At 42.3% G+C, this 26,484-nt stretch overlaps 1 protein-coding gene across 1 annotated transcript in view; it reads right to left on the bottom strand.

Annotated features, from left to right (window-relative positions):
- LOC122813583 (glucosidase 2 subunit beta-like) overlaps positions 1 to 26,484 on the bottom strand; it is a 1,646,077-nt gene that overhangs the window by 1,358,051 nt on the left and 261,542 nt on the right. The window contains exon 3 of the mRNA XM_044085989.1: positions 7,475 to 7,675. The gene's annotated coding sequence lies outside the window, so the exon portion shown is untranslated. The remainder of the gene's footprint in view (positions 1 to 7,474; positions 7,676 to 26,484) is intronic.

Below are 26,484 nucleotides of genomic sequence, written 5' to 3' on the forward strand. Positions count from 1 at the left end.
TAAAGGCCTGCCACTCAGAAGGAGTTTCCTGAGGAGCTGGAAGATGTTTACTTTTTTTTTGTTTCTTTTTAAAGGGCACAGTAGTCTTATGGAAGATGGAGGGACCCAATGCAGGCCTGCATTCTATAACAGTACTTTCTCCTGAAGCAAGATCTGAGGAACATCTCACGGGCGTTCTGATACAATGAGCCTAGGTTACCCCGCTTGCCCAAAATGGACGTCTGTAAAACCTCCGAGGACATACCAGTGGCTGACTCCCTGATAGCTTCCGCTCAGGTACCCATCGAGGAATCTAAACCAATTTCCAACCGGCCTCGTGAGAGACGTCGAGAATGGGAGGTGCAGGCAAAGTCTCAGGCCTAAGGTCATTGGCCTTCTTTACAGGCTCAGCAAAAGGGCCCGATGTATCCTCCATAATGTCGTTCGCTAACGTCTTAAATCTTTGATTCTCAAGGAAAATATTAAGAGAGTGAAGGTGGCTACGCAAAGTTTTAGGAACAAATGCCTGATATATACAGCAAGACTTATGGTCATGGCTATCTTTATGTGGAATTTGTCTTCCACAATGGCACTTGCCTTTCCTAGATGACATGTACCCACAGACAGAAAAGCATAGTAAAAGTAAAGGAAAAAACTCAACTGGGCACTTACCTGAACACACTTGTACAGCAACCAACAACGTGGGCGAGCAGACCGACGGCAGAAGATTGTGTTTGGAGTGGTGGCAGGGAAGTTCTGAGGATGGTACGTGTGGACATCACTTTTATTGCCGACGCCTGCCTTGGCCTACATGCGATGTCCCACATACCTAGCAGTGGTAAAAGGCATTTGTATTCTGGCCGGATGTCGGGATTGTTTATGGCAGAGAATCCCCTCATGTAATAAATACTGCAACATAGGAATAGAAAGACATCTATAAGAATCAATCTCACTAAGTTAAAAAAGATTGGGAAGAGCGACTAGAAAAACAATTAAGAAGAAAATAATGGGAAGACATTATGTATGGCTCCCAAGTACGCAACCAAGTCCTGAAGATTTAGGATATTTGCTTGGAAGTGCTTGCATAGCTATTAGTTATATACAGCTCAAGCAGAATTCAAAGAATTTTTCCTCAATGGGGAAGAACGATGCAACTGGGAGCAAATGCTTTGGGAAAGTAATGAAATGGCAGATTTAAAAAATTCACCTACAGAGCACTCTATCAGAAATACTGGGTGAGCAAATGGTTGTAAGGAAAGGATTCTTTTCAGCTGGGATTCAGGATCTCAATTGCCTAGAGGGCAAGGTCTTAGTAAGTTTAATTCTGCTGGCTGCCAAAAATGCAATTACTAGAAAATGGAAATCAAAGTTTACACAACTGCATTTAATGTATTGAATATTGTAAAGGGGATAACAGAACTGGAAGAGGGCTCTACAGAAAAGGGAAGGAGCAAGTTACATAGAAGTAAATGGAAATTGTGGGAGCAATACACGCATAACAAAGTTTAGCAGGAGGAGGAGTGAAGTTTAAGGGAAGGCAAAAGTTCAGCATTTTTTGTAACGTTGGACTGATGATACTAGCAAAGAAAAGTTATATGTCATGTATGTACTTAAATGGAAAATGTTAAAATGGTTTTCTTTTCTGTTAATGTATGTTTCTATGTCTTAAGTGATAACTTAATAAAGGTGTTAAAAATAAATAAATAAATTTGATTCCAACCAGCCATATTGCACATTGCCTTCACCTCCTCACCCAACTCTCAACTTCAGTTTGTACACAGATTAGTCTTTCACCCTAAAAATGCTCTGCCGTAAGTGGTATACTACAAATCCAGTCTACCAACAAAGCTTTGCTCTCTACTGACAAACATCTACTCTCAATTCACAAAGCTCGCAACAAAGCAAAAACTCCAATTCTATCTCAAATTCCTGGAACTCCCCCCCCCCCCCTTCAAAAACTCACATCTTTAAGATAAATTACGAACTGTTCTTGCTTGACTCCTGGCTATGCCACACTACTATTCCCCCAGGTTAAATTATTCTTACAATACCTCTCTGCAGAAGGACACATCATTACTCTCTCCATAGTAAAATGACATTGGAGATGGTAGTCCCTTGGTGGGAATCTGCCTTCTGCATGCACAGTTGTTTGCTACGTTTTCTGGGGATGTCATGCAGTTCTGAAATACAAGCAAATATACAATTCAAGGTGAAGAGAATAAATAAAAATGAGCCCCAAAACTGACAAACTGACTTTTGACTGATTACTACTTGAGGGGAAAAAAATGAAAAATGATGCAAGCTGGTTGTCCCTTTCGGCAGTTATCCATATATGAACATCTAAAAAGACCAGCATGTGCCTGAACCCTAAAAGCATTTAAATGACAAGTAGCATAAGCCAATGTCATGTGTACCAAGTATATCTATTTTAAACTCCTCATTTTTTTGGTACATCACAACTTGGTTGAAATGGGCAACCTGAGGCAATGTAGCATTTGTCTCAAGTTTACTGATGACCACCAACTACTTAAACTATCACATTAAGTGAAAGATGCAGAAGCAAAACTCTCACATGAAAAAACTACAAACAGCAAGCAGGTTGCCAGTACCATACAACACCACACTAAACCTATCATAACTAGATCAACCCAAGCACATAGGCTTACACATACTTAGCCTTTGCCTATCTAAACAACAAAGTTCTCCTACATGTAACATTAAAAACACACACTCTCAGCAGTCTTATAAATGCACAACATAGGAAAGAGTCACAGTCAGTTGCCTATCAGGTGCCAGCATTTGCCACATATGGAAATACACGTGGGTGTAAATTACTTGGGACACAATTCCTTGGACTACCTGAATGCCAGAGATAGCCTGCACCTATCCCCCAAGGAGTTCATATACCGGCTAAAAGCTTATCCACCCTTACAGTGCCTTTTTTAGAAATGTAGATCAAAAACTTCCAACATAACAAAACAGAATCTGAACATAAAGGTACTGCTGCTTAACACTAGAAGTCTTAACAAAAACCTCCACTATGTACAAGCATTCTTTATTCTACAGAACATCAATATATGGACTTTGTTCAAGGCCATTGAGAGCACCACATCAGTGCAGGGTTTCAATGCTTACCACGCATTCAAACTCAGAGCACTAGACGAACGCACTAAAGGCAGTATATCAACTCCAGACTAGTAAGACAAGATACCAATTCGGAACACATATATGTCAAACTTACCATTAACAAGACCCCTTATCATACCGGGACTAAGTATAGGACTCCCTGACCCCTCTATGGGAGACGTATACATCATCTAACATATATACCCAGAGATTTCTGGACTTCATCAATACAAACTCTTTGGACCAGTTATTCTGCACACCAACCACATGCAATAAATTCCAGGACTTGGTCCCCAACCATATGGACCAATTCCTACCAACTGTAACTCCCTCCCTGGTCAAATCAGACCATAAATCAGACACATCCATCTAAAGACTGAAGCTTGAAGCATCCTGAAATACCTCAGCATTCAGAGATTATGCCAAAGCTATTCTACTGAAAAGGAGGGATGACCTGGCTAAACTCAACATCTCCTTCCAACTTGATGACTCCACTACTGACACAGAATCCTACTGCCAAACACTACACACGTGAATAGCTGCAGAGATGCATCTGTTCCCTGCAAAATAAACACAACACCAAATTCAAAGATAAACTCCAGTGGTGGAATCCAAACAAACAGGTCCTATAGTAAAAGAAAAAAAGCTCACTGCATGTAAAAATAAATGTACTTCTCAAGATGCAAAAACCTCTTACTAAACTTAACAGGGAACTCCAGACCCTGATCTAATTAACCAAAGCCACAGAGGCAACGGACAACCACAAAGCCTTCATTAACTATGTTAGGAACCTTACAATAATGCCCAGTACTGCACAGAGCTAGTAGTAAATGATATCACATACCTTGACCCAGAGGACTCAGCCAATCTACTAGCGGATACATTTATCTGTATCTTCACTTCTTCTAATCTTCTACATTCTCAACCCTTATAACTATATCTTCACCACCCCTTCAGATTTCAATGAACAAGTTCTCAGTGCACTATCACTGCTTCTACAGGGCTGGATAACATACCAGACTGATTACTGGCCAGCCTGAAATATGACCACCTACAGAGAAGATTCATTATCAGCCTCCAAAACAGGCTTTGTGCCAGATGAATGGAGAACAACTGTCATCCCCTTGCACAAAGGTTGATTGTTAATGGACCTTGGAAATTATAGATCCAGTCTGAACAGAGTCATCTGTAAGGCTATGGAAAGGATCATTATGGAAGTAATAAAAACAAGGACACAAGTAATCTAGAAATTCTCGACCAAAGCCCATTTGAATTCAAGAGCAGATCCTTCTTACTTCACATGGTTGACTTCTTCGAGAAGGTTACTGAAACAAAGGATGAGGGCAAATCAATACATAACTGCATAATTAGATCTTGCAAAAGCATACAGCACCACCCCAGAAACCGGATAAACTATCACAACTAAATGTTAATCCCTATGTAACTCAATGGTTAGCAAACTGGCTCACAAACTAAACCAGAAAATTATGATGGGCTGCTCTACTGCCTTCAAAAGAAAAACTACTAGCTGTGTACTCCAGGGTACAGCCTTATGCAACATCTCTTTGGCATTTACTTCTCTTAGGTCAAAGTTTCTGTTAAGGGTCTATGGCTGACCATATCTGCATGTGACTTTAAACTTGGTCCTACCACAAACCCTGCAGGGCAACAAGATCCTCCAAAAGGGCCTTTCCCAAACCTAATGCTAAGAAATGTACAACAGTATCTTTCAGGTAGCAAAACGTCTCTTCTAACTATAGAATTGTCAACAAATCTCTTAAAACTGGTCAGCAGTTAGGGACTTGGGAACCTATACAGGCAATGAACTGTCCTTCAATTATCACCTATCTTCTACTGTAAGAAAATGCTTTTACATTACACAGCTTATTACTAAGGGTACGGACTCAAGTCCAGGGATGTGACCATTCCACTGTATTATGGCACTCATCAGGCCAATTATCGAATATAATGTCCCCATCTGTTTGTACATGTCCAAACATCTGACACAACTAGAATGCCCACAATGCGTTCTTAATAAGAAAATCAAGGGCCTAAATCATGAATACCATGCAGTCCAAATGAAGGCCTTGTCCTCCTTCTCGGTGTCATACAGGCTACTGAGAGGCAATCTCTGCCTTGTGTAGAATTCTCAACAGACCATACCCTGTCAATCTTACTACACTTTCACAAGTTCAGTGGGGCATATACAGTTGCTCAAGGGATCTAAATCTCTTTTTCAACATATACAGGAAATGTTGGAGGAATATAAATTATGTCTATTTTATTTTACATTTTTTACCAGGCTAGTACACATCAGACAGATACTACCAAGGTGAAAAAGTCGAAAAAAGAGGCAGTAAGTTGTACATATCAAAAAACAGAACAGAAACTAACATATAAAAAAGACTTCACAGTGGCAATTAACAGAAATAACAACTGTAAAAGAAATGTACATTTTACAGTTTTACATGCTTATATTTTAGACTTACATCGTGGAAATGCTGTGAGGTAATGGGAGGGTGGGACAATTGGAATTAAGAGGTGTTAGTAGTTGACGCACAGTAAGGCTGAGAAACCCTTACATGATGTGCTCTGCTACATGGCAAGAACGGTCTGTTTTGTTGTGTAGGAATTTTTCAGTTCTGATGATGGAGAAGGGGACAGTAATTAATTCCTTTACGTGGAGAGAGAAATCCATGTATACTTATGTAGAAGGAAAATTCAGTCAGTAACAGATGCATTATGTAAAGTATGTACAAAAGCACCAGCAACAATGTAGCACATTCACCAGTGTCATAATGTAGCACATTCACCAGTGTCACCATTTCAGTTAATGGCCCTACTGAGAAGTATGACATTGCACTGACTTCACTAACCTATTGTTTAAAATAAGAACAATAGAAGAAGTACTGTACTCTCTCTTTGAAGTCATTTTCACACCACTTTCTTACACATGATATCAGTTAAATGATCCCGCTGCTGCTAGCCTCCTTTATGTTTCAGACAAAGTAATGTCATCACTCAATGCTACTAGATTGTCTGTTAATACAACCAGGAATTCAAACACACTCAACTATTACTGAATTTAAAAAGGTAGAACATGGTTTATATCACAATGGTTTTGAAAAGTAAAATCTCGTGCAAATATAGCATCTTACACAACTAAATTCCATATTTTAACAGTTTAAGTAAATAAATGCTCAATAAAATAATTAAAAGAGTAAGCAACCAACATGGAGTCAGCAATCCTCACATGTGCAAAGCCAGAGATGCACAAAAAACACAACACTTCTTATACAGCCACAAAAACATCCATTGTTTCAGCAACTTCAAATCCTTCGAAAAACAAAACAGTGTACTTCAGCAGGGAAAGTCCCTCCCTGCATCCCCAATGGAGGCTTTACTGCTACACCCCTGATCTCTAAATATGCAAACTCCGAAGCAGCACTAAGTCTGAGATAAGGGAAACCTTAGCAAAGAACATTAAAAAATGTTTTCCTTTTTCTCTAACATTACATCTCCTTGGAATTAGCATAAACTGTCACAATGTCCACACAAACCTTTTCAAGCAAAACTATTCCAAACAGCACATACATACATATATACTTCTCAATTATACAATGCCCCCCCCCCTCCATTAATATTCCAAAACGTGCACACTGATTGGTCAGCGTGCCCGTTGTAAATCAGACTTATACTAATGGAAAAAGGTTTGGTCGCCGTTTCCGTTGCTGTAATCTCGCTATGTTAAATGAGTTTAACATAGCAAGACACCTTTTAAAAAGCAACTAAGATCTTCCTTTCTCCGTTGCTTCCACACACAGTTCTGATGTACTGCGCATGCACAGTACATTAGAACTGCCGCAGAATACCGGACAGCTGCGGAAGGGCAGCACATTATACAATGCCATTATTTAAGAAAAGTAAGCATTTTTTTCCTTAAATAATGTCATTGTATAACAGCAATAACCCACTTCTGGGTGTGGGTAATGCTGGATTTACCCATGGTTGTCTCTGTTTGGCCACTCGGGCTTCGCCCTCGTGGCCTAAACCACACCAACCATGGGTAAAATCCAGCATTACCCTCACCCAGGCGTGGGTTATTGCTTAAATATCCCACATACTATAAACTCAATTATTCAATTACCATTAACAAAGCTTCAACAACAACTGACATCAACAGCTTATATTTATTTTTTTCTAGCCCATGCTAAACCATTATAAGACAAATTAATAATTTACCACACCACACAATATTTACTCTAATATGATAAGCAAACATATAAGCAACTTTCAATGATTCCACACCAATGTATTTATTAACTACGAGCAAATTTAATTTTCAAAAATTTGAAGCTAATATGCTCACCTTTACAGAATCTTCATAATCCTCCTCTTCCTCCTCATCATCCCTATCTCCATCATCTCTGTCATCCTCCTCGTCGTCATCGTCATCTTTGTCATATGAATGATCATCTTCCTCAAGAGAAGTTTCAACCTTTACCTCTTTGGACTGCACACCACCATCTACTTCATGTTTTGACTCTATGGGAAGATCATCCTCTATGATCTGTAGAACAATACAGAGATGGATCTTTAAAAATGTGGTCAAGCATTTCACTTTGCTTAAAAAAAAAAAATCAAGTGTAGGACACTTAAAAGTTATACAACTGAAAAAAAAGCAGCAGATTAGTACACACAAAACTTTTACAGTTGTGGAAAAAAATAAGCTGACGAAAAAGAAGTGAAGCTCCTGAAATTCTTTAAGAGTGAAACACTGAAATACATAGTACATTCAATTACTGCCTAGATTTAAAAAAAAAAAAAAAATCTTACACCACAGAGTGAGAAGGTGAAACTTGCAACTCCATATACGTGTGTGTGTGTGGATGACTTTGTTGGACAGAAGAGAAAGAAAATTGTCATGTGACTTCTATGCTGATGTTGCTAGCAAGCAACACTGAATTCTAAGGTTACTTAAGCTTATATAGTATTAATAATTTAACTCAGTAGAATGGACACTGCAAAGGATAAGAAATCAATCTCAGTTTGATTTCACTATGAATAATTAAGAAAGTAGGGGTCCTTCTCTCTAGGGGAAATAAAGTACAGTTGTGTACACTTACCATAAATGTAGATATCCAAGTGTATTCACTGTTGCAGTCATCACATTTGGGTTATCTGCTTGCAGGTAGCCCTCAGCTGGACTGAACACCAGAGTCGTGGGATTTCTGCGTCGGATGCTGTCCCTCTTCCATGACGTCAGGTCGTCAGAGGTATAAAACATGCAGCCGACGCCATTACATCAGTTTTTCTTGCCCCAGATATCAGGTGCCCCCACAATAGGAAGCAATTACATAGTATGGTAAACCCCCATCAAAAAGCAAATACACCAGAAAAAATAAATATACCAAACAAGAAGGAAAGGTAGAGCCAAGGGAAGTCAGGGGGCTGGAGGGAGGGTAACCAGGACTGCAACAGTGAATACACTTGAACATCTACATTTATGGTAAGTGTACACAACTGTACTATGTTCTTCATGTTTCTCTGTTGCAGTCATCACATTTGGGTTGATAACCCAAAGCTAAGGAAAGGAGGAGTAAGTTAAAGAGCATTAGGGCCAGCTATTAAGCCCTGCAAGACTGCAGTGGCAAATCCAGCTCTGGATTTAGAAAAGACAGGCATGTGGTAATGCTTAGTGAAGGCATGTACAGAGCTCCAGGTAGCAGCTTCTAGGATGTCTCTGGTAGGGACTCCTCTGAGAAAAGCTGCAAAGGTAGATGCAGCCCTGGTGGAATGTGATCTTATCCCCTGTGGAGTAGGCTTTCCATGGTGCTTGTAGAAGAAATGAATGCAATGGGTTATTCATTTGGAAATGGTTTGCTTTGAAATGGCCTTCCCCTCTGCCCCAGCAGCAAAGCCAACTAGCAGCTGTTCAGATTTTCTGAGAGGCGTAGTCCTGTCCAAATAAAATCTAAGCTGTCTGTGCATGTCCAGAGTGCAGTATTCGTTCCCCTTTGTTTTGTGGATTAGGGAAAAAAGTAGGCAAATGAATGGACTGATTTAGGGCCACACTAGACACCACCTTGGGCATAAAGGAAGGATTAGACCTGAGGGAAACCCTGTTCGTATGGAAGATAATGAAGGGTTCCAATGAGGGCCTGCAATTCAGACACTTTTCTTGCTGAAGTGATGAAGAAGGAAGGCTGTTTTCCAAGAAAGGAATTTCAACTCTGCTGTTGCAGCTGGCTCAAAGGGGGGGGGGGGGAGCTTTTCCAATACAAAGTTAAGGTCCCAGGCTGGAGTGGGAGCTCTCCTGGGGGGGTCTTAACATTTTGGCCCCTCTAAGGAATTGTTTTAGCAAGGGGTGAGAGAAGAGGGGTGGCTCAGCATTATAACGTGCTGAAATGGCAGAGGCATGAATTTTAACTGACGAGAAGGATAGGCCCTTGTGGAGAATTTCTGTTTCGTACTGTAGAATATGAGGTAAGCTGGGCACCGTTGTGCCCATCTCCTGAGCCTGGCTCCAGGAACAGTATCTTTTCCACTTTTCAGCATAGGATTTTCTAGTACTAGGCCTCCTTGCCTCCAGAATGACATCCAGCACCTGCTTACTGGGGGATGCTAGAATTAGCCGGGCTGCAAGGTTTAGGGTTTGAAGCTGAGGGTGCAGAATCTGGCCCGCATGCTGGGACAGCAGGGAAGGGGTCTGAGGCAGGTGCCATGGTTGCAGCAGTGTCATACTGCGCAAGAGATGGTACCAGTGCTGGCGTGGCCAGTCTGGTGCAATCAGTATTGTCCTTGGCTTGTCCTGTTTGATCTTTACTAGAACCTTCAAGAGGAAAGGCAGAGGGGGAAAGGCATAAACCAAGAGGCTTTCCCAGGTAAAGGACAGGGCATCCACTTTCCAAGCTTGACTGTGGGGAGTTTTTGTGCAGAATTTGCTCAATTGGTAGTTCTGATGGGAGGCAAACAGGTCTACCTCTGGAGTCCCCCATTTGTTCCTCAAGAAGTTGAATATTCTGGGTTCTAGTTTCCATTCGTGTGGGTCTATGAGATTTCTGCCCAAGTCATCTGCCAGTGAATTTAGTTTGCCTGGCAGGAATTGAGCTTTTAGGTGTACTTAGTAGCTTAAGGCTGTGTTCCACAGAGCCACAGCTAGTCTGCAGAGAGAGTACGAGTGGGTTCCCCACTGCTTGTTTATGTACCACATAAATGTGGTGTTGTCTGTCTTTACCAATAGTTGTCCTGGAAAAAATGTGGTCTTTGAAGGTTGTCAGAGCATTCTGTACAGCTAACATTTCTTTTTGACTGATATGCAGGTGCATCTGTCTCGGGTTCCATTTGCCCTAAATGCACTGATCTGCCATGAGAGCCCTGCATGCATAGTCTGATGCGTCTATTGTTAGGGTTTGGATGGCAGTAGGTAGAGTGAAAGGGAGTCCCGTGTTGTGGTAGCAGGCCTCTGCCCACCAAAGGAACTCTGTCTTCATACAAGGAATGATAGAAATCATTGTTTTCAAGTCCTGAGAATGTTGACACCATAGGCTTTTTAGATACCATTGAAGTTTCTTCATATGCAGTCTTGCATATGGAATTAAGGCCATGAACTCTAGGGCTTGCAGTATTTTCCTTGTAGACAGCTGGGGTTTTGTGGCCAATAGTTTGAAGTAGGTTGTCAAATAGACTTGTTTCTCTGGAGTGAGGAATGCCATCTGGGAAGTTGTGTTCAAGCTTGCTCCCAGGAATACAATCTGTTGGCAGGGTACTAGGTGAGATTTATTTTCGTTGATGGTGTACCCCAGTGAGGTTAGAAGTTTCTTTACAAATGCCAGGTGTTGTAATAGCAAGTCCTGGCTTTCTGCCTGAATCAGACAATCGTCCAAAGTATGGGTAAATTTGAATATTTCTCTGCCTGCAAAATGCAATGGAGCTAGACATTTTGTGAATACCCTGGGCGCAGTAGATAAGCCAAAGGGAAGTGCAGAGAATTGATAGTGAATGGAGTCTGCCCTGAAGCGTAGGCATTTCCTGCAAGATTCCCTTATTGGGAGTGCAGGTTAGCTTCCTTTAAGTCTGGGGTTGCCAGCCAGGCATCCTTGCCTAGTATAGGAAGAAGCTGTTGAAGAGTTAGCATTCTGAATTTTGGAACCACCAGAAAGGTGTTGAGAATAGAGAGGTCCAGGATAGGACACCAGGAATTGTCTTTTCTGGGTACCTGAAAAAGTCTTGAATAAAAACCTTGTCCCCTTTGTTCTGCTAGGATGGGTTGAATAGCCCTGATACTGATAAGAGAGAGAACCTGCTGTTGGGCCTCCATCCATTGATTTGGGGGTAGGCCTTGCCAACCATTTGGGGTTGGTAATGTGTGGAAGTGGAATCTGTATCCTTGGGAAACTATGTTTAAAACCCATTTGACTTGGGTAATGAGTTCCCAGTTTTTTGCATGCAGGGCGAGGTTTCCTCCTAAGGGAGCAGGTAGCTGAGCAGGGCTTGGAAGGTTTAAGGTTAAGTCATTGTGCCTGGGGTAAGGCTAGATTCCAAGAAAGCATCATCTACAATGTCCAGAACAGAAGGGATAGCTAAGGGCCTGTGTTGAGGGAGGAGTAAGTAAGTAAGAGTAAGTCTCTTTTTGGACTCCAGAGTAATCCTGGCTTTCCCAGCGGAAATGCTCCCTAAGAGTATATGCAAGGTTTCACCGAAAGAAAGATCTTCTGGAGGAGAAGCAGAGGGAATGGAATCCTCTGCATCAGAATCCTCATAAGTAGATCAGGGCAAATTCTGGTAATCAGAAGGAGCAGAAATATCAGATTCCTGATCAGGAGACTTAGAAAGAAATTCAGTTCTAGGTCTCTTAGAGGGGGAAGGTTGGCTTCCCCTAATTAAGGTAATAAGGTCTTCAGCCATTCTACGCATTTGTTTTTGAGGCATATGGGCCTGAGCCTGTGGTTTTGTCGCCGGTTTTCTAGGTGTATTGCGAGATTTTGGCCTGGATGAAAACAATGGCGTCAGTTTAATATGACTGTCCGTAGGCCTAAATACACCCTCAGAAGCTGGTGCCTGCACAGCGGCTCCGGACCAATCCAAGGTAGAGACATCCATAGGTTCCAGGTTCCATAGTCGAAGATGCATCTCGCGGCATACCGGACTCCGAAAGGGTCTCAGTAGAGGCCTGCGAATCTGAAGTAGCGGGTATCAGGGGCTGCGAAAGTGCCTGAGTACCGGCGGACTGGCAACTAGCTTAACGGAAGCGTCATCAGCAGTTTTGGACCTATGCGGTCTGTCTCTGTCTTTATCCTTACGTTTTTTCAGAAGATCGGTAGTCGGATAGCTTAACAAAGCCATTTCAGAGTACTGAGATCAAGTATGAAAGCAATTGGCTGCAAAAATAGCCTGACGATGAATAGTTTGGGGGTTGAACAAGGCACAAATCCGACAGCGAGGGACGTTGTGGTCTGGGTCTAAACAAGGGATCTAGTAAGAATGAAAATCTCTATGAGGTATTTGCTTTCCACAGGCAAGACAATTGTTAACTTTTACTGACATCGGTTGGAGCAAGAAAAAAAGATCCCCAACGGGGTACTTATCTCTTCTGAAGACTTCAGGTCAAACTCGAAAACGAAAATTTCAAGAGATGGCCGACTGGCACTTGCGAACTGCTTCTGCTTCGGGCACCACACAGCAAGAAAGACTGATGTAATGGCATCGGCTGCATGTTTTATACCCCTGACAACCTGATGTCATGGAAGAAGGGACAGCATCCGATGCAGAAATCCGAAGACTCTGGTATTCAGGCCGGCTGAGGGCTACCCTGCAGGCAATTAACCCAAAATGTGATGACTGCAACAGTGAAACACGAAGAACATCCATGGAATGTCGGTTGTAGTGAGAAACAAAATCAATGGCTTTGTCTGACGATAAAACATGATGATTAATTATGACTATTAATTATGATGATGATTAAGAAATATGACGACTGAGAAGTTATCAACTTGGTCTTGCAGATGAAAGATCGTACATTGAAAATGAACACTTGCTAATGCACTTGTACAACCACATACTATAGTATATTGTTTCTGCTTACCCAGAATGCATTGGAATCAAACTATACATGTAGGTTTGCCAGATGTCCCTATTTGAGCAGGACTGTCCAGGGATCAGCAGCCTGATCCCCGAGTCCTGTACTGCCAGGTAAAATCCTGGCGAAACAGCTTCACTTTTTTTTTTTTTTTTTTTTTGATTGGCCCGTATGCCGGTATACGAGCTAATCAAAAAAAATCGCAAAACAGAGTTACTTCTGCTTAATGTGGAACTGCCTGATGTTCCACATTGAACAGAAGAGGGTCTCCGCTGTGCGATTTTTTGATGGGCTCATATGCTGGCATACGCGCCAAGCACAGAGCTACTTGTGTTTAATGAGGAACAGCCTGATGTTGCGCATTAGACACCCATTTTTTTTTTTTTTGTCTTCACTTTGTGTGAACCTTGTCATCACAATAAACAAAACACGCTGGAGGGATAGGTTCCTGACCCAGAGACTGCCCAGACTCTGGAATAGACTGCCCATACATATCAAGCAGAGCACCTCTTTGGCCCTCTTCAAAAGGAACCTTGATGGTTGGATGGGAGAAAGGAAATTCACCCCAGGGATCACGTCAGTCAGGGCGACTTAGACAGGGGTCCAGGGAAGTAAATAGTATGGGAAGAAATAGCCAGGGAATAGTTATGGCTAGGCTTGTACAGGCCCTAGGGCCGGTAGCCTAGTACCAACCTATGAACCTAAGTAACTTTTATTTACTTATTTATTTTGGTCCCTACCTGTCCCATAACAAATCTGGCAAACCTGTACAAATGAGACAGTAACTCCAGCTAGATTAATAATAAAGGTAATTTAGACCATAATGAACTAACCTGCATATTACATTTACCAACTCTCTCACACACTATAAGTTGTTGAGATGCCATTGCTATTTAAATATTTGTAAAAATTCAGTAACTACACAGAAAAAATTGTAATTCTTGTATATTACATAATAAGAAAACATGCACACACACCCCACTGAGTTGTACATTTACTTTCAGCAGTTACCATCTAATTGGCTGTGATTTTGCACACTTCCAGGGAGAGAAACAGTGCTATGATTGCATAGCAGATTGCAATAGAATTTGGCATGGAAGGGGGCTGATGATAAAATGATACAACAATTGGTGACATACATGACATCAGCAACTCTACTCAGTAAGGGTTGGCAAAAAAATCTCATATGCAGCTGTGTGGATGATGCCATTCTGGGGCATTGTGATCTCCTCTCTGTCCTCCTCTCCCCAGCTGCAGACACAATAAAGTCTTCCCTATTTACTCTTTAGGGTGGGTAGGAGGGCTTGGTCAAAAGGGTCAAGTCAAACAGCTGTCAAGAAGAGTTTAGAGCGACAAAAAACAAACAAAAAAAAACTTTTACTATGTTATAATCAAACTTTCTTATATAGATTTCCACTGTTTCTCCAGAACAGACCACTCTTTCCATATTCCTCTGCCAGTCTTAGTAACTTACTGTCATAAGAGTCTAGAGAGTGTGAACTGCAGCAGCATGAATGTACTGTTCATGGCATTTAATGCTATACACCATTGTTTTACAATGGATTTGTATGGTGCGCTTCTTACTAACTAGTCTCGCTGTTTGGCTACTTATATGAACAGTTGTTGGTGCCTCACCACATTAAGGAAATAAATCAAGATGATGTCCTTACTGCAGCTCACTGAAATTCAGGACTAAAGACACCATTGTTTACATAGCAAAAGGAACTTGTGACTTGTGAATATTCTTAAAACAAGAGTTAATGTAAACAAACAGTAAAAATCAGTATACAACCATCTAACATTTTCACGGTGCTTACAACACAGCACAGCAGTCACTTCACAAAGAACCATAGTAGCTCTCAACCTCTTAGCACCAAACTCAGGGATAAAAGAATCAAAACACTTTTTTTAAATATTAGTACCAATCATTTAGAAAGCTGACAAAATAAGAATGCGCAAATTAATCTACAGTCTTGTTCTACTACAGGAAATGCAAAAAATGGCATTATTTGAGATCAAGGTGTTGAAAAACAATCAACAAAGTATCACTGATTTTAAGTGAGTCAAAATCATGGATAGTTGAGAAGTAAGAGCACTACCCAGAACCAAGTGTCAGCTATACAACAGCCATATGAACAGAGCAGAGTTGCTGTAACCTAACCTTGGTTGGAAAACTGTGTGTGTGAACAGTTCACTTATTTAGCAGACTGAATGATTAATCAACCATCCAAGTTAAGTTCTGAAGTGTATGCTACAGAAGCAAACAAGAGATACACAAAATGATTAAACCATTACCCGGCAGTTAATATTCACTGAAAACTGCAATATAACCAGACAGCTGCTGTTATTTATAATCCCTGCATGTGTGACCCTGTTTTGGGGCTGGCTGATAGCCACAATTTATGGAATTGATTAGAAACCTGCATGCATCACCCTGTTTTTGGTACAATTGCCAGCCTCAGTGCATTAAAAGCCTATGTGGGTAACCATGTTTTGGGTCTGGTTGCCCATTTCACTGCATTATACTCCTACATGGAGAACTACTGAAAGAGTCAGTTTCACTTAAAAACAAACCACCCTGCTCTCACACGTGCAGTAACTTCTTCCTAGCAGAGTAAGTGCACAATTTCTGCAGCTCTGCTGCTTTGGTAACCTATCTGTATTTTCTTGTTTTCTTGAATCAAGGCTTTTCCTTTCTGAAAAATGTAAAAGGAAATGCTATAAGGTACTATTCTACAGATGCAGACTTTTTTTCAATTTCTTTAAAAAACTGCTTAGAATGATTTTTAGCTACAAGACATAAAATATTAACTTAAAAACTGCAAAGGGAATGTTAAATTAAAACATATGGCATGATATAGCCATCTGATTTTTATAATGCTTATCTTAGTGAAGGTCATACGGTAGCCAAATGATCCATGAAGAATAAACAACTTATCCCTAGCAAAAGTCTGCAGCTCATCTTGAGGGATCACCAGGTGTTCTCAGACAAGCCAAAAGATAATATGCACTGTATTTCCGGGGCTGCTCCAGAGGCATCATGATTAGATGCCCAAGCAATCTCAACTGACACCTCTCAAACGTTCATGCACTTAAAGCAAAGTCATACTTTTATAAAGTTATTGCACTATTTTTTGTCATTTTTTGCCCGTGTTGTCTGTTGTTCATCAGCCCTCCTCCAAGCCAAGTTGCCTACTCATTCCCCATCACATTGGAGATGGGTGACCAAGGAGGACTGTCATTTAGATAGCCATCAGGGGTGGTTTGAACTTTTTATGGTTTCTGACCCTACTCCTCCAATGAGCACCTGACAAAGCTCCAAGGAGGACACATCCCATCACTTCCACAAGCAACCCCCCCCCCCCCAAAAAAAAAACACTTGGCAGGGGTTTCTTCTGTCTTACCTAGAGAAAATCACATTGCACTGTATTGTCTGAGTGTATGCTCTCCGCACCAGCAGAGGCAAAGCCACATCCCTTCACTCCTCTCTCTCTCCCTGCCTTGCCTCTCCAGTGCCAGAGATGCTAATCGGACCTCGGTCACCTAAATCACAGTCAGGACTTCAGTCATCTGTCCCAAGAAGGCAAGCTCTTATGCAGGTGCTTCACGTCACTCAGACTAATTATCTGAGCTTTCTTCTCAGCCATAGTTCACTTAATGTTCATAGAACTTACCTGTGACTAGTTTTAACCTATCAAACTGGTCCCCACAAGTGTCAGGCTTACTTTAAGTCTTGAAGGTAAAATACTAAGAAATGCTTGAATATGCAAGTGCAATACATGCTGTAGAAACTTAAGAATCATTAATCTGCTACAAACGAAGACAGAGTTTCATTTTTTTTTATTTTTTAAACTTGCTTACACTTCATCAGATCTGAAGACAAGTATACAGATTACTTGGCCAGAAACTGCTAACCTCAACAAACAAAAAACATACACATGTACACACATGCAAACAAATGTGGTGTCATCTGTGAATTAAAAGAAAGCAAATCATAGTAACAGGGTAAAGTCAGCATTAGACCCTCAACAGAGGACTATAACCCCCTGGGACACGCCATGATTCTGCTCCTGGTCAACAGAAAACAGTAGTTCAGACTGGACTCTGAAGAGATGCTCTGTACAGCCCCTGATGACCACAGACATTTCCATCATAAAACATACATCCACTGCTCTGCAGACTGGTTAAATAATAAAGATAAAATGGGCATCAAAAGCTTTTTCTTCAAGTTAAGCAATAATGAAGTATTTTAATGACAGAATCTTCTTGAATATAATTAATAAACAACTGATACATGGAACTGGAAACTGTACAGATCAAACAATATAGAAAGTTCGTATGGCCTTCCATACGTGCTGCACTGTGTTTAAGACTTTGAAATTATATGACATGTAGCTTCTTAAATTCCATCTTTAATACCAAAAAAGAAAAAAAAATCGAACTGCTTCTTATCAGGTCTTCTGCAAAATTTCTCATTATTAAAACATTTTACAAGTCCAAGATGGGAAGGATCTGTTAGATTTCCATGGTAAAGTGCTAACTGGTTAATCAGCGATAAATGTCTCAGATCTTCACTCCATATTTAAAAAGTTATATTCTCTTTTTTATTGCTTCTTCAGTTTATAAAAAGAAAGCTACGTATAGTGACAGAGACAGATACAGAGATACAGACAAATTACAAATATAGCCCTGTAGATGAGAAACCTTTCACATTTTTATTAATTTTACCTTTCCAAATATCAAATTATAAAATGTGTAAAGCAGTGAACAAAGGTTTGTTCACAAAAACTATAATTTGCTTTTATTTTTCACAGGGGAGGTACATAACATTTTAGAAAAATACATCCATATTTAGGATTTTATTGAAAGTGAGAGAAAACAAAATAAATACAAGAGCATTTTCACTATGTCTTTTTTACTCAGAGGAGAGACTCAAATGAAAGCAACTAATTTCCCATAAAGACTGAAAAATATGTTGGATGTTTTATAAAAAGTGCATCCTGTCAAAAAAGGGCTTATAACTGGGATAGGGGATAACAGAAACTAAGCACCATGGAAATTAACTTTAGAAAATTAAAGCTTCAATATATATGATTATAGTTCCATAGATGAAAGAAGCTTTTTATAGTTAACAGCCATTTTGCACATGTGGCTAAATACAATTCCCCTTTCTGTTACTGCTTACTACAGCACTGTATGTGGCACAGCAAGAAGGAAGAAATGAAGTACTTTACTAATAAAGGATATCTAAACAAGCTTCTTTAACCTCAAGAAACGTATACAGTGAAATAAGTACAGAGTGCACACTACTGACATGACTTACTTCATGTTATTAAAGTAAGTCATGTTGAATGAAGTATTAACCAGTTTTCCTTCAAGTAGTAACAAAAGAGCCGCGGTGGTGCAGCGGTAGCATTGTCGCCTCACAGCAAGAGGTTCTCTCGTTCGATTCTTGGCTGGAGCGCCTTCTGTGTGGAGGCTGCATGTCGTCCCTGCGATCGAGTGGCGTTTGAAAGACATGCATGAATGGGCGTGCCTTCATTAAAGGTTGGGGCGTCAGGGTGGCACCTCGGCACTGTAAAACTCTACTGCCAATCATTAGCGGACCGGAGTTTCTCTGTGGCGACCTCTAACCGGGAAAAAAAGCCGAAAGAACTAAGTAACAAAAGCAAAAAGTAAACAAGGCAGTACAATACCTGAATATCAAACTAAATTATACTAAGCCTAGTTAGTTTGAAGTAATATAACAAGCCAAACTCATAACCTTTTATGTATATTTTCAGTTGATACTCATACCACTCCTACGGTGTCCAGAATTTTTATGGCTCTTGTTCTTTAACTGACTTACTAGCTAATAATAGGCAGAATTAGAAAGGGCAAGGAGGTATTAACAAAACGACACTAAGATTGTTAGTCTAGTATATTCTACAGTAGAGAAAGTAATCTTTGTTTGGCACCAAGAGATCTACGTGTTACCGAGGTGTATGGTGTGAAACCCCAATGTGTGTGAGAGATAGGACAATTCACTGTCAGTGCTGGTTTATATTACACTATACTGGAAATATTGCTACTTGTTTGCTAGTAATTATGAAACTAAGCAATATTTTCATATGCACTTAATACTTCAAAAAGTAAGTGACTTACAAACTATTGCATGACATTAAGTGAAGTCTTAGACATTGTTGAAAAAAGCGTCAGACATTTGCACTGTAAGTTGCACAGCTTGAGAAATATCTAGTATTATTTGTTTTGCTAATTATACAATTATGCACATGTTTTCATATTTCTGTAAATATCACAATAAATAAGAAGTTATGTACCTACCATAACGTTCCATGTTAGTTGTCTTCTTCTCGCCTTCTTTCTTGCTGGATGGGTCCGGAGCCGATCCTCGGCTCCGACTCGGCCAATACTAAAGCTCGAGAGCAAATTCCACCGGCTCGAGGCTCCCCTATATCCCACAATGCTAGGCGGTAACTACTCAGATCTCGTTTGATAGCTATACCAAGCAATCCTAGTCTCCATAGAATGGAGTAGGGAAACCCACCTCAAACAGTCTGCGTAAAGGAAAGGCAGACCTCAGTAAAGATAGAAGAGGTGGGAGAAAGTGTGGGAGTAACAATTTTCAGAAGAAGAAGCACAAAAGAATTCCGGTCGGTCTGTCCAGGCTTGGGGGAAGGAGGGAGGGACGCAAGAAAGAAGGCGAGAAGACAACTAACATGGAACGTTATGGTAGGTACATAACTTCTTAATGTTAAGTTGTCAATCTCGCCTTCATTCTTGCTGGATGGGACCGCGTCCCTAGCACCTTATCCCGGGTGGCCTATCGGAACAGACTCTTGAGAACAGTGGAACCAAAATTGTCACGGCTTCTGGAAACCATGTCCAATTTGTAATGTGAAATGAATGTATGAGGAGAAGCCCAGGTGGCTGCTGCACAAATTGAATCTATTGGCAACCTGTCCTGAAAGGCTATGGATGTAGCTAATGCCCTAGTTGAATGAGCTCTAGGTCTTGAGGGTAGTTTTTGATGTCTGATCTCATAGATGAAAGTAATTGTAGACGTGAGCCATCTAGAAAGGGATACTTTAGTGACTGGAAGGCCCAATCTACCTTCTGCATATGACAGAAACAATTGATCAGATTTCCTGAATTGTTTAGTCCTGTCTAAGTAATATCTCAGTTGGCGATGAACATCCAAAAAATGCAGCTTTTGCTCTGACCTATTTGAATAGTTAGGGAAAAAAACGGGGAGATCAATAACTTGGTTTAGGTTAATTTGAGAAGAAATTTTAGGTAAAAAGGATGGATTAGTCCGGAGGGATACCCTGTCTTTGTGAAAAACTAAGTAAGGAGGACGACTGCACAGAGCATGGAGTTCAGATACTCTTTTCGCTGAAGTTATAGCTACCAGAAAAAGTGTCTTCCAAAAGAGCAACTTCAGAGAACATGAAGCCGCCGGTTCAAAGGGGGGAAGAATTAAAGATGCCAGAACCAAGTTCAAATCCCATTGAGGCGGAGGGTCTTGGATTGGAGGTTTGAGAAGAAATACACCCCTTAAGAAGGCTTTACAGAGTTTGTGAGCCATGATGCTGGATTCTGAGACACCAACATGAAAATTTGATATGGCAGCCAATTGAACTCTAATGGTTGATGCAGAAGATCCTAAATGAAAGAGTTCTGCTCGAAAGTCTAAAATAGACTGGATAGGTGCAGTAAAGGGATCTATGTTTTTCGATGATGCCCAAAGGGAAAAACGTTTCCACTTGCTAGTATAAATCTTCCGGGTAGAGGATTTATGAGAGGCTATCAAAATATCTCGGACCGACCGAGATATTGAGGGAAGCCTGGCTAAGGTTGGAATCAGAGAAACCACACTGTGAGGTTTAGAGAAGACAGAGATTGGTGCAGCTGACCCGATTGATGGGTAATTAGATCTGGTACTGGGTCCAGATGCCAAGGCTGCTCCAAAAGGTAACGATGAAGAAAGGGAAACCATATCTGTCGAGACCAGTAAGGGGCAATGAGGATCATTGTCACTCTCAAGGCGATGGCTTTCTGAATTAGTTGAGGTATCAGTGGAAAGGGGGGAAAGGCATACAGAAGTCCCCGGGGCCAATCGTGGACTAGAGCGTCTCTGGTGGGATAGCCTGGTAACGGGAAGACAGTGAAGAAGTCGTGACACTTGCTGTTTTGGGGAGTAGCAAAAAGATCGCAGCAAGGTTGGCCCCATCTTAGGAATACTTCTTCTAGAACTGATTTCTTTAGAGACCACTCGTGTGGCATGAGAATTGCTCTGCTCAATTTGTCTGCAATAACGTTGGATTTCCCGGGAATATGCGTTGCTATCAGAAAATGCTGAGAAAAGATCGCCCATTGCCAAAGTCTGAGTGCTTCTCGACATAAAGGGTATGATCTGGTTCCGCCTTGTTTGTTGATGTACCACACTACGGACATGTTGTCCATTTGAATTGCAATAGTCCCCTTGGGAAGAGAGTCGTGAAAGGCTTGCAACGCTAAAAGCACTGCTCTCATCTCTAAGACATTTATGTGCAAGTGGCACTCGAAGGGTTGCCACGTGCCTTGGACTGTCCTGCCCTGATAATGCCCCCCCCCACCCGATCAGGGAGGCATCTGTTGTTAACGTGGCAACTGGGGGGGGGGGTGAAGGGTCTTCCTTGGAGAAGCTGAGGTGACGTGATCCACCAAGACAGTTGATTCTTGCATACTTGAGTTATCAGTATGGTATGGGACATCGGGAGTCGTTGAAAGGACCATTGAGTAAAAAGCATCCATTGGAGGATCCTCATGTGAAAGTGAGCTAAGGGGAGAAGGGGAATAGCTGCTGCCATGAGTCCTAGTACCTTCAACACCAGTCTGGCTTTGACTTTGACACATTGTAAGAGAAGGGACACTTGGTTCCGGATGTCTAACACCCTCTGCTCTGTGAGTCTGGCTGAAAGGGTCTGTGTATCTAAGGTGGCGCCTATAAAATGATTAGACTGACAAGGCGACAAGGCAGATTTTTTGAAATTTATTGAAATGCCTAGAGCTTGACAAGATTGAATGGTGAAGTCCCTGGATAGGAGAAGCTGATGTCTGGTGGTGGCAGTAAGGAGCCAATCGTCCAGATATGGAAACACCTGGAATCCTTGGCGTCTCAAGTGAGCCGTGACCACTGCCATGCATTTGGTGAACACCCGGGGGGCTGTAGTGAGACCAAAGGGCAGGGCCCTGAATTGGTAGTGACTGGCTCCCAGCCTGAAGCGGAGATATCTCCTGGAGCGTCGGTTCATTTTGATGTGGTAGTACGCGTCCTGAAGATCTATCGAGTACATCCAATTGTCCTGACCCAAGAAGGGTAGAATGGACTGTAGCGTGACCATCTGGAATTTTGTTTTCTTGACAAACTAGTTTAAGTAGCTGAGATCCAGTATGGGTCTCCAGTCCCGTTTTTTTTTGGTACCAAAAAGAATTTGGAGTAGATTCCGGATCCTTGCTGGTTTGCCGGGACTGATTGGATGACTCTTTTTGATAGCAGCTTCGAAATTTCTAATGCTGCTTGTTCCCTTAGACTGGGTGGAACGTCTGGAAGGGATCTTTTTGGTTGGGTTGGAATGTGAATGAAGGGAATTTTGTAACCCTCGTGACTGTACCCATTTGTCTTGAGTTAGGGAAAGCCAGGCTTTTGGGTACAGTGATAACCTTCCCCCGACTGCCTCCGAAGGCGGACAGCCGGGCAGCCCCTCAGGGGTGCTGAAAGGGTTTGTCAGAAAACATTTCTCTGCTACCCTGGTTTTGCGGACCTCCTCTGCCTCTAGGGCGGCGTCTATTATTATTCCCCCATCTGCCTCTAGAGGGGAATTGGCCTTGTGCGTCAGATGAGACTCCCTGGGATTGTTTGCGGAACCACATCTTTCCTCCCCTTTGACCTTTGGGATAGGGTCTAGAAGGGGTAGAAAAACGGACTCCTACGGCAGAGAGAGTCTTACCTTCCACCTCGCACCTGGTCAATGTATCCTTCACCTGTGGACCAAACAATGATGATCCATCAAAGGGAGAGTTGGTGAAGGACGCCTTGAAAGGGTCCGCAAAGTTGCATAGCCGCATCCAGGCATGCCTTCGTAAGGCAACACCTGTGCCTGCGTCTCTACTCACCCCATCTGCTGCGTATGAGACCAGCCGCATGGAGGAGTTAATAATGGAATTTAGGGTTGCCAACTGGGAGTTCATTGTGTCTTTGAACCCCTCAGCTGTAGGATCCTTCATCAGTTCACCCATATCCTTGAGTAAATCTCTTTGGAGACGAGTGAAGTGGCATAAGTAGTTCAGCGACCGCATTGAAAAGGTCGCTGACGAGAACATCCGCTTGCCGTACCTGTCCATGGTCCTAGATTCCTTATTAGGAGGATGGACAGGAACCGAAGGATCAGCTAACTCCTTCTTTGTGGCCGCAGCCACCACCATGGCATCAACAGGGACACCTTTGGATAAAAACTCTTTGTCTTTGGGGGCAGTAATAAATTTGGATGGTCTCCTCGGGGTGGGTTCCACTGAGTCAGGAGCTGTCCAAGCCTTCCTTGCCACCACTTCCATAAGGGGGTCAAAGGGAGGGGACACCCAGGAGGTAGAAGGGCAAGAACCAAACGCCTCAAGATACACTGACTCATCCTCAGAAGGATTAAGGGCTGGCCAGTTCCCCCTCTGTTTGAGGATTTCAAGGATGTCCGCAAAGGAGACATCCTCAGAGGGGGATCGGGGGGACCCTTCAGATTCCTCTAAGTCAGTGTCAGAGGTGATAGACTCAGGGGAGTCAATGTGCTTCCTCTTGCACTGCCTCTTCCTAGGGGGATCTCCTGCAGGGTCAGGAGAGACCTCGGAAGAGGAGGAAATTCCCAATGGGGAATCTTGAGGAGTTGGCTCTCTGCGGTGTGGGACAAGGGGGTGAGTAGAAATCACCGCAGGCACTGTAGATGGAGGGGCTGAAGGAGCTGACTGTGGGGCAGAACCTGGTTCTAGCATGCTCCGCATGACCTCGAAGGCACCCCTGTCAGGCAAGGCCCGAGGCCCTCGCTCCGAAGAGACAACGACCTCTCCCGGCACCGACAGAGACGGCTCCGAAGCCGATGTCGGAGCCAAACTCACCAGCGCCGAAGCTCCAAGAGGGAGAGTGGGGTCGGACAAGGGTCCGATGCCACTCGCTCCCTCGGAGCCGACGAGGGAAGCTCGGCGCCGAGATCCCTCCAAAGAGGAGATCGGGGCAGACGACGGAGCCGAAATGGAAGGTACCAGATCCGATGCACCGACAGTCATGGCTCCGACAAGCCTTGGCTCCGAACTCGAAGGAGTCGGAGGAGGAATGTAATGTGGAACGGGAATAGCCACTGACTGGTGAGTCGGGCTATGCAGCATTTGGGCCAGTGCCTCGGACTTAAGAAGTCTACTCACCACCCTCTGCAAATCATGGTCTGATAACCTAGAAGACCGAGAGGAATGGGTTTTGTGACTCCGCTCCGAAAGGAGAGGGGATCCTGGCGCCGAGTGCACGGATCCGATAGAGGGGGACCTGGACCTCTTTCTGGAATGTGGCTCCGATAAGGGTATCGGAGCCGATAAAGACTTATCAGCCTCGGCTCCAGCCGGAGCCGAGGTAACAGTATGAGGCTTAGGAACATCGGCTCCGGCCGGAGCAGATGTCGAAGCCTGCTTCGACTTCTCAGCAGTCGACTCAAGAGCAGGAGCTGACTGCTTTGAAGTTTTTGAAGGCTTCCCCGACACAGACTGAGTCGGGGGGCCTTCAGGCTTTAATAAGCCCCGCAAGATCAGCTTGTTCTTGCGTTCCTGAAGGACTCGAGGGCTGAAACCATGGCAAACAGCACATGAGTCCTGCAGGTGCACAGGTCCCAGGCAATACACACAAGAAGTGTGACCGTCTGTCAGAGACATTTTCTGACAGCACGAGTCACACTTCTTGAAGCTTGAGACCTTATCCTTAGACATAGTAAGGTAAGAGAGGCTGTATACACACACACAAACCAGACACTCTTTACAGAAAAAATTATTAAAATATTACAGTTATACAGAAACACATACACACAAGCCCCTACAACACTAATCTTAAAAGGGACTAGGGTGAGGGAAGGGCCGAAGGCCTAGAACAAGTAGTAAGAGGGGAAGGGTTCGACAGATAGGGGTCGATATAACTAAATATTAGAATTAAACTATAGAAAATATTTTATAACTAAAAAGGGGGTTATTAGTAATACCTAATGGTAAAAATCTGACTAACCTGCCTGAGCCGGTAGAAAAATGCACCTCGTCAGCTATAGCGGCAAACGAGATCTGGGTAGTTACCGCCTAGCATTGTGGGATATAGGGGAGCCTCGAGCCGGTGGAATTAGCTCTCGAGCTTTAGTATTGGCAAAGTCGGAGCCGAGGATTGGCTCCGGACCCATCCAGCAAGAATGAAGGCAAGATTGACAACTTATCATCATGCACTTACAGAGGAATTTCTTGCTGTCATGTGAAAGCTTATATCTGGCAACTTTCACAAGTGTTAAAAAGAAAATGCATCACTTGACTTGGAAATTAACTCAGGCTCGTGTCACACCACCCCAGTGTCTCACTAACCTTGGACCTGAGAAGCCACTCTGGATTTTACAGATCTCCATGCCCCAAACAGCCTGTACTTGCATAGACACAGGGGAAATACATACAATAACAATACTTGGTCCCAGCAGTTGTCTTAACTGATACGTACACAGAATCATGACTTATTCAAACCAACATAACTGGTTCTCTAATGACATCACTGTCCTTTAGCTATGACAAAGGCATAAAAATGCCCTCAGTGAAATTGTAAGCAGCACATTACTGAAGGCTGACTCAAGGCCTAAGCAGGTCTTTTAAAGGAAGACGATGTTCACTTTTTCTTTAGCCAGCTCAACAATAAAGCAAATGTTTATTATCACGGTTTCAATTAAGTTTTGATTTAAACAGATGGGATGTATTTAAGCTACTTAATGAAAAAATAATTAACTTCTTGGTAATTTGTGCCCATTATATTTATCTACATATTAAAACTGAAATAAACTGATTTGGTACCAAATCTGCTCCGAAACAAATCCATTTATAATATTGGTCAATTAATCAGTTAAATATACTTACACCCACTAAAAACACAGCTGGATTTTAGTAATACTCTAGATATATTCATCTTTCACTCAAAATGTGAGCTGTCTTTATGTACAAATACAAACAATCTTACTAAAATACTTTGTGGAACAATATCATAATTACAA

The sequence above is a fragment of the Protopterus annectens genome, chromosome 10.part0 (genome assembly GCF_019279795.1).
Source record: "Protopterus annectens isolate FY-2018-M chromosome 10.part0, PAN1.0, whole genome shotgun sequence".
NCBI lineage: Eukaryota > Metazoa > Chordata > Ceratodontiformes > Protopteridae > Protopterus > Protopterus annectens.